Here is a 7,634-nt window from a genome sequence, read left to right as displayed (position 1 = left end):
AAGGGGAGAGGGAGAGAAAACACTGGATCACCTGATTAAACCAAATGGGTTGTTCTCACCCCCCGATTACTGCTGGGCTGCATTTATGTGGTTCTTTACTGCCAAAAAGAGAGCGTTTGCAGGGTGGGTGGAGGTCTCAGAGAGAAACACACACACAAAGAAAGAAAGAGAGGGGGAGAGAGAACATGTAAAAGAGGTAAAAGAGTTTGTGAATTCTAAAAATCCCCCCCGCTTTGATCCCTCTCACCTCAAAAAACAAAAAAGCAACCGTGCTAGAAGTTCCATGTGGATTTAAAAACAGTGTCATGTTTGTCTAGTGGAGGGAAAACACCTCTGGATTAGCATCTTCTGGGGATATGTTAGTCAAGTAATAACAGCAAAAAGGTTACAACATTATAAGTACTGCTTTTGTATTGTCTTTTAAATAATATGTCAACAACATCTTAATGAAATGAACACTGTGCATGGCACTAATAAATAAATAAATGAATGTATAATGATAACATGGTGTGAGACTGACATGTAACTATAATATGGATGATGGACGGAGACACAATTAAGTTGGAGCCTTTTGTCTGGAATGTGTGTGTGTGTGTGTGTGTGTGTGCATGTGTGCGAGTGTGTGTATGTGTGCGTGTGTGTTTACAAAGGTGGGAGGAAGTAGCTTGTCAAGCGTCCAAAAATCGATGTGAGCTGCCAAAGAAATAAAGAAGTTATGTCAATAAAAAAAAAAACTGAAATGAAGAGATGCTCTCCACAGACTCATTACATAATGTAATACCTGACACAGGTGAATGCCTGTGACCTTGAAGTCAGATCGTAGCATCTTCTGGGGAGGGGAGAAATCACTAAAGAAGCCCAATAAAGTTTAAAGTTTCCTCTCCTGACTGGAAAGTTAAGGAAGAAACATGAAGAGCATTATAAAAGAATAGGCAGTCAAAAATAATTGCTAAATAAATTACTAATGACTCACACAATCGCTGGTTCAAAAGAACTTTAATCCACAAAGTCTTGTGTTTTTTGCTCTCCACCTTTTCTCCATCAGAGTCCCAGATGCCACAGATTCACACCAGTCAGCATACCTGGAAACAATCAGTGTTTTGTTCTTCTTTTTTACTTGGACCAGATGGGATTATTCTCCAAGTTTGGGCTGGCTGGTTCTGTCCCAGCTCTTTAGGGTTGATGTCAAAAAAGATATTCTTCCCTGGGGTCAACGGGCCTTGAAACAGATGAAGTAAATGGGCTAATGTCAGCTAGACATGAGAGACTGAGGTTGGGAGAAATGCTTCACATGTTCATCCTTTGGCGGATGATGATGAATGAAAGATGAGTGGAGCTTGAGCTCAATACCAACTCTGTATATAAATCCTGTTCACCTCTAGCACTGCGACAGTGTGGCTCTTGGCCACCTGGGTAAACCAAACATGGCTCCTGGGCTGTTGCTGATATCATTGTCAAGCCCACTTGAGGCGCAGTTGGCTTGCCCAATGACTGCCGTCCTGATGGACTCCACCAGTCTGCAGATGTTTCTGAGATGTGATCATGTGGAACCCGTTGGCTCCCAGTGCGCCCCAAAACTTGAAAATGTGAAAAAGGAGCTTATTGTATATTTGTTTTTCTGCACGAGTGTGTGCTTGCTCTGTACATGTGTGTGTGTGTGTGTGTGTGTGTGTGTTAGACTGAAGGAAGCAGAGAGGCAGTGCTACCTGAGTACCCATAATTGGTCTTAAAGTGTAGTTTTATTGCTCTGTTGAGCTTTGATGGAACCACATAGTTATGCAGTGAAATAGTACAGGGGTGAGAAGATTACTGAATGAAGGGGATATGAAAACAATATGCTTTGAGACTTTTGTGTTGTGGTCATTAACGCAGGTGTGCAGTCTAGATTCCACACCTGCAAGGGAAGTGCAATCTCTTATCAATTCTTTAGTGTAATAGCTCAGAGGAACCAGCATGTTCGGTTCCACGTTACACTCCAGTTCTGTCCTTCGTCTTGACATAATTACACTTACATGTAAACATATAGAGAAACATTAACATAAACAAAAATGTACCTGAAAACATGTGAGTTTATTAGTTATGTGCATTTACAGCCTTCCAAATACATGCTGGGCTGCATTCATGACTAGAAGATGTGCCATTTTGACTGCTGTTTATAGCCTAAAAATCAAATATCTTTCACAAAAGAAAAACAACAAAATAAACAAGGCCACAACAGTCTCTTATTTATTGCAGACAAACCAAAAATATAGTTCAGCTTTCAATACATAACCTCCTCTTTTGCATCTGGACATAAAGTAGAACATGTTCTAAACTTCATGCATTTAGTGGAGTTACACATGTAGGACAGAGCAATAGTCATGGCATAACTAACAAAAGGGGAATAATGTATTCCTGCTTCTTCTATGTTGTGCCCACTCTGGTTTTACTTTGTAAAGAATGTTTAAATGGATTATTATTGTTATTATACCTCCAATCAACATCTATTGTGCTTTAGTAACAGTGGAAGCATGTAGACATGACATCACGTTGCCTGCATTTGGCCAGCTATCCACAGGAATACGGAAAAAAAGGGCTCAGAAATGCAGGTTTTATTGCCAACAGTTCTGTAAACAAAGTTACGGTGTTATTCTAAATATGGCCATCCGTGTGGTAATGTGTGTAATTAGTGTGATTCATACATTTTCAGTCCTCACAACAAACTCCCACAGAGTCTCTCTTATTTACCTGCTGTCCACCTCCCACTTGCACACGACCTGCCGTGCCATGTGCCCTCGTCTCAGCTCAAAGAAGCATATTGGTGTTGCAAATAAAGTAGCCAACTGGGCGAAGCCTGTTTGGAGTTTACCTAACGTCTACCTAGCGTTTACCTAACGTCTGCTGCCTATATATGGGCGTGTGAGCACTGGAGGACTCGCTCACCCCCTCCTGACCGACTGGTAATTTATCCCTCGGGGTGACGGAGCGAGAGAAAGCGATAGGGAGTAGAAAGGAGGTAAAGTCAGAGACAGAAATGTACTTGTTTGACTTTATAAAATGGCCCGAGTGCTGGTGAATATCAGGCTGGAGGTCTGGGTCGGATCGCCAAACAAGATGGCATCTTAAAACCACGTCCACAGGTCCCATTCACACCTATATTCACCACTTTTAAAAAAAAGTGTTGTTGGATACATGATGCAAAATAATTAGTAAACGCCCAACATCAGGAGTTATTAGTCACCATGCGACCTCATTGGCCAAAATGTTGCATCACCAGTGAGGGTGCCTGACTTGATTTAGAGAGGTTTGGCAATGAAAAACACATAATTATTGTATGTGTTAATTTTGGACCCTAGCGATCCGATCATATCTGTCCTAAATGTTGCTAAACAGTCACTGTTGCCACTCATAACCTCATATTAAGTGTTTTTGACTGTATTTCACCACTTGTTTGTGGTAGAAAATTAATACTCCTGTTACCTATTTTCTTGTGTTAAGTTGATAAGTACTGGCCTGTCGTCGGAGCCTATTGAAGTCAATGTTGTAAATCTGCTGATGTATAGTGAGCTGCTGCCGAGACCGTTATTTGCTATACACGAATACAGTTATAATTGAGTCTTTGTATCATTATTTGTCGGCTCTGATTTAAACCTCTCTGTGGAGCGAGTGATTCATCACTGCTTCATAAGCAGCCGTTTGCAATATGTGTGACGCCGCGGCAGTGTTGGACTGTGATGTGCATTTCAACCGTTGCATAGTGATGGCGGAGGTGTGTGTCCTCGTGAGCGCTCTCTAGCTGGCCATAAAACACTCGCCCAAAGTTTTCCACCATCAGGGGAAGAACAGATTCCTGGATGCTTGCTCAGCACTCCAGGGCATCTCACTGTCATCACATTGATCTCTGCATGCAGCATACGCCCTTGTGCTTGTAGCTGGAGAACACAATGTGCATCAAGGGAGGTGGATATCGCCCATGACAACATCAATGACAGTAATTGACAACGACAAAGAAGTACTGGATTTAGGAGAAAAAAGGGGGAAACCAGGTCAAATAAATGGGTTACATGCATCAGCCAGTATTGGTGCCACATGTGGGAGATCATTTAAGACAGTAAGCCTTTGCCTACGTGGTTTAATTAAGTAATTGAGGTAGAATTACATCATGTAGGCATGGGAACACTTACAATCTCCTAAAGTGTTTTCTCCTCTGATTTTCAAGCAGTTACACACAGACATAGGAGAATACACCAGTACACATTTTATATCCCAAAATGAGAAGGGTTGTCACATCCGATGCGTTCTGCAGTGCGCTGTCACCCATTACAAGCAGCAGGCCTCATGACTCACAACGACCCTCAGCTGATTGTGTGTGTGAGGGAGGGGGGACGCTTCTTTTCCCGCAGGGCTTGAATACCAAAGGAGCAAAACAATGCAGATCGGCAGCATACAGCTGGAATCTGCCATAAGTGTTCAACATCGGAGAGAAAGCAACTGAAAGACATGAGGGATACAGGAAAAAGATGAGAGAGAGGTCAGTGTGTGTGTGCGTGTGTGTGTGCCTGTGAATACTTGAGCCCACCAAACTGAGATTCAGAAAGGGATTGTGCAAGAAAGCCAAAGTCACACATGCTTTGCAGAACCGCTGAGAACTCAGCAAAAATCAGTGGGTACTTTCTCTGTGATGTCAGTGATAGAATTTACGATAATAGGACATGAAAATGAGATTTATTTCCTGCCAAGTGACCAAGGGGGTGTGTTTGTGTGTTTGTGCCACTTTCATTGTCAGATGTTTCATATCGCATTTTCTTCAAGCTGACTGACGTAAGCTAAACAAATACAAAATAGATTTTACAGCCTTTGGCAGAAGGTTTTATGACCATGTTTAGCTTCTTATGCAATATAAAGCTAAACTCAGTGAATCCTGGTGCCCTGTTACATTATGGATAATCTCTTATTGTGATTGACAAAAGTGCAGAATCAGAGATATATTAGAAACACGATGCATGTGTGTACAAAACTGTGTTTAAAACAAGTTTAGTATTTTTTTTACGAGAGTACGAGATTCATCCGATACAGGGGCTGGATGGCGAAGTTACCAAACCTCTAGTCTAGAATGTTAGTTTATTACATTCGATCTTTAACAAACTCATTAATCCTCTTTGAAAGCACGTTGTGGTTAATGTTGATACAGCTTTATTACTATTATCTGTCTCTGCTGATCTTTTGCAGGGATACGTAATAGGGGCTGGAGCTGATCCCCATTGGTGACGCCTGTGCAGGTCGCCATTCTACAGGAGGGGGACTGAACAACTTAGAGCTCAACGCTCTCAAGACCGTGGAGATGGTTGTTGATTTCAGGAGGAATGCAGCCCCACCCGCCCCCGTCACCCTGTGGTGTCTCTTCGCTTCCTGGGCTGCATTGTAAGCTAGGACCTCAAATGGGAGCTGAAAACTAGCTCCATCACTAAGAAGAGGATGTTCTTCCTGAGGCGGAGGACGCGGTCCATCAGGACCAAGAACTCACGCCACACAAACAGTTTCTTCCCTTCGACAGTCGGGCTCACTAACAGAGCCCGGGTCCCCACTGACTCTCACTAACAGAGCCCGGGTCCCCACTGACTCTCACTAACAGAGCCCGGGTCCCCACTGACTGACTGACAGTGAGAGACAATAAAATAAAATAAAAGGTTCTGATTCTGATTCGATCTCAGGGCTGACATAGAGTAGATAACCTCCAGGCTCACATTCACACCTATGGGCAATTTAGAGTCAGCATTTAACCTAACCAGCATACATAAACACACGGAGAACATGCACACTACACAGGAAGACCCAGCCAGCAGCTCCGAATCTCAGCAACTCTCCTCAACTTCTCACAACATGATGCTTTAATGTTCTTCCTTCTTCCTTAGCTTTCACTTTCTAACCTTCTGCCCTTTTCCCTGTTTCACCCCTTTCAGTGGCAGACGTTTATAAAGTGGAAATACAGCCAGTGCCAGGACTGTAATACAGCCAGAGCCATGTATGGGTCAGGCCTCAAGCAGGAATGAAGTCCCAACTGACTGAAATGCAACATCCCAGCACAGGAACCCCGGTCAGGCAATCTGAAGTCATTCAGCTCACCGTTTAGCGAGGATCACCCAACCGAGGTCCGTCTGTGTCATCGCCAAAACATCAGGACCGAGGCAACCAGATGGAGGCAATTTGGGGCGCTGAAATCATCTCATTCTGCTGCTGACATCATCAGAGAAGGCCAATTAGATGGACGGCTCATCTATCTTGTTGCCCAATCAGATAGCCGTTTATACACTTGCGAATGACAACGCTGAAAAAAGACTTGACGCGACCTCCACTGATGCACAGTTTAAAAGATGATGATGAAGAGTTTCGGTGATGTGACCATGAGGAAGAGTGCATCTCAATGCCTTTGTTTGGGTTTGCAATGACAGCGTACAGTCAACGAGCGTGCACGCGTGTTGTAAGAGCATGCATGTGTGCGTGCTTGTGTTTAAGGTGATTGTTCTCAGCAAGTATGTTTGAAACTACATTACTTTCTTCAGCCGGCTAAATTTGCCAGTCAATCTGTGTCCGCACCAGCTGAAAACACAACTCTTGGTCCTTTTCCAAGTGAACTGTGCTGCCGCTTATGAGCAGTGAGAACATAATTGTAGCGTCTACAGGAAATTTCCCTCAAAAGCACCCTTTTACAGGCATTAGGAGGCCGACTCCGTCATTAAATAGCCCGTTATAACTCATGCCGGAAAGTCTAGTGTAAAAATGATTCATGATTCTCATGTTCATCTGGTGAAGGTGAAATACCATGGAGAGGTCAGAGAGGTCCATCAAGCTGTACGATGACGGGTTAGCAACACTCTGGTCAGATAATTAACATGTAAGTCCAGTTTTGTTTGCAAATTGTAAATAATACTCTTATATCTTGAGCTTCAGCCTCTAGCATTAACGTAATGAGTCCTCCAGATGTCTGGTTAACAAGCATGTTTTTATTATAACACAATGTCACCAACGATTCACAATTTATTATTCAAACTATAATCATCAGATCATAAATTTACGAGATTTAATCAGGGTGTTATTAGTAGTATATTCAGTAAATACACTGTAGTTTGTGAATAAAGGGTTCAGACCATAATTCAGATATTACATAATAAGGCGCAAACCGTTCTGACATGTCGTTATTACAGACCTAAGAGCAACCTGCAACTCTTAAGTTGCATGGAACTGAAAACTTTGTGTAATTGTTGCTCCTTTTTTGAACCTTTATTTAACCAGGAACATCCCACTGAGATTAAAAATCAGGCAGCAACATAAGAAACACTTAGTTACAAACAAAAAACACAGAACAAGATAAGTTAAAAGAAAGTAAAAGTTAGTTAGAAACATTGACATTTTGTGGAATCTGCCTCCATTTCTTTAATTTTAGATTTAAAAGCAGTAAGTGGTACCAGTTCTTTGAGTTTAAAATTATTCTGCAACATATTCCAGGATGAGGGTGCACCCTTCCTCCCAATAGCTTTAGTACCTTGAATCACTTTGTTGTCATGTTATAGACAAATGTTCTGTGTTTGACAAACACAGAACATTTTAAAAAGTTGGATTTTTATTTGATGAATTAAATTAAAAGCCCCTATTGCCAG

This window comes from Pseudoliparis swirei, chromosome 3 (assembly GCF_029220125.1).
Source record: "Pseudoliparis swirei isolate HS2019 ecotype Mariana Trench chromosome 3, NWPU_hadal_v1, whole genome shotgun sequence".
Lineage (NCBI taxonomy): Eukaryota > Metazoa > Chordata > Actinopteri > Perciformes > Liparidae > Pseudoliparis > Pseudoliparis swirei.
Note: the sequence above shows the minus strand (reverse complement) of the source record.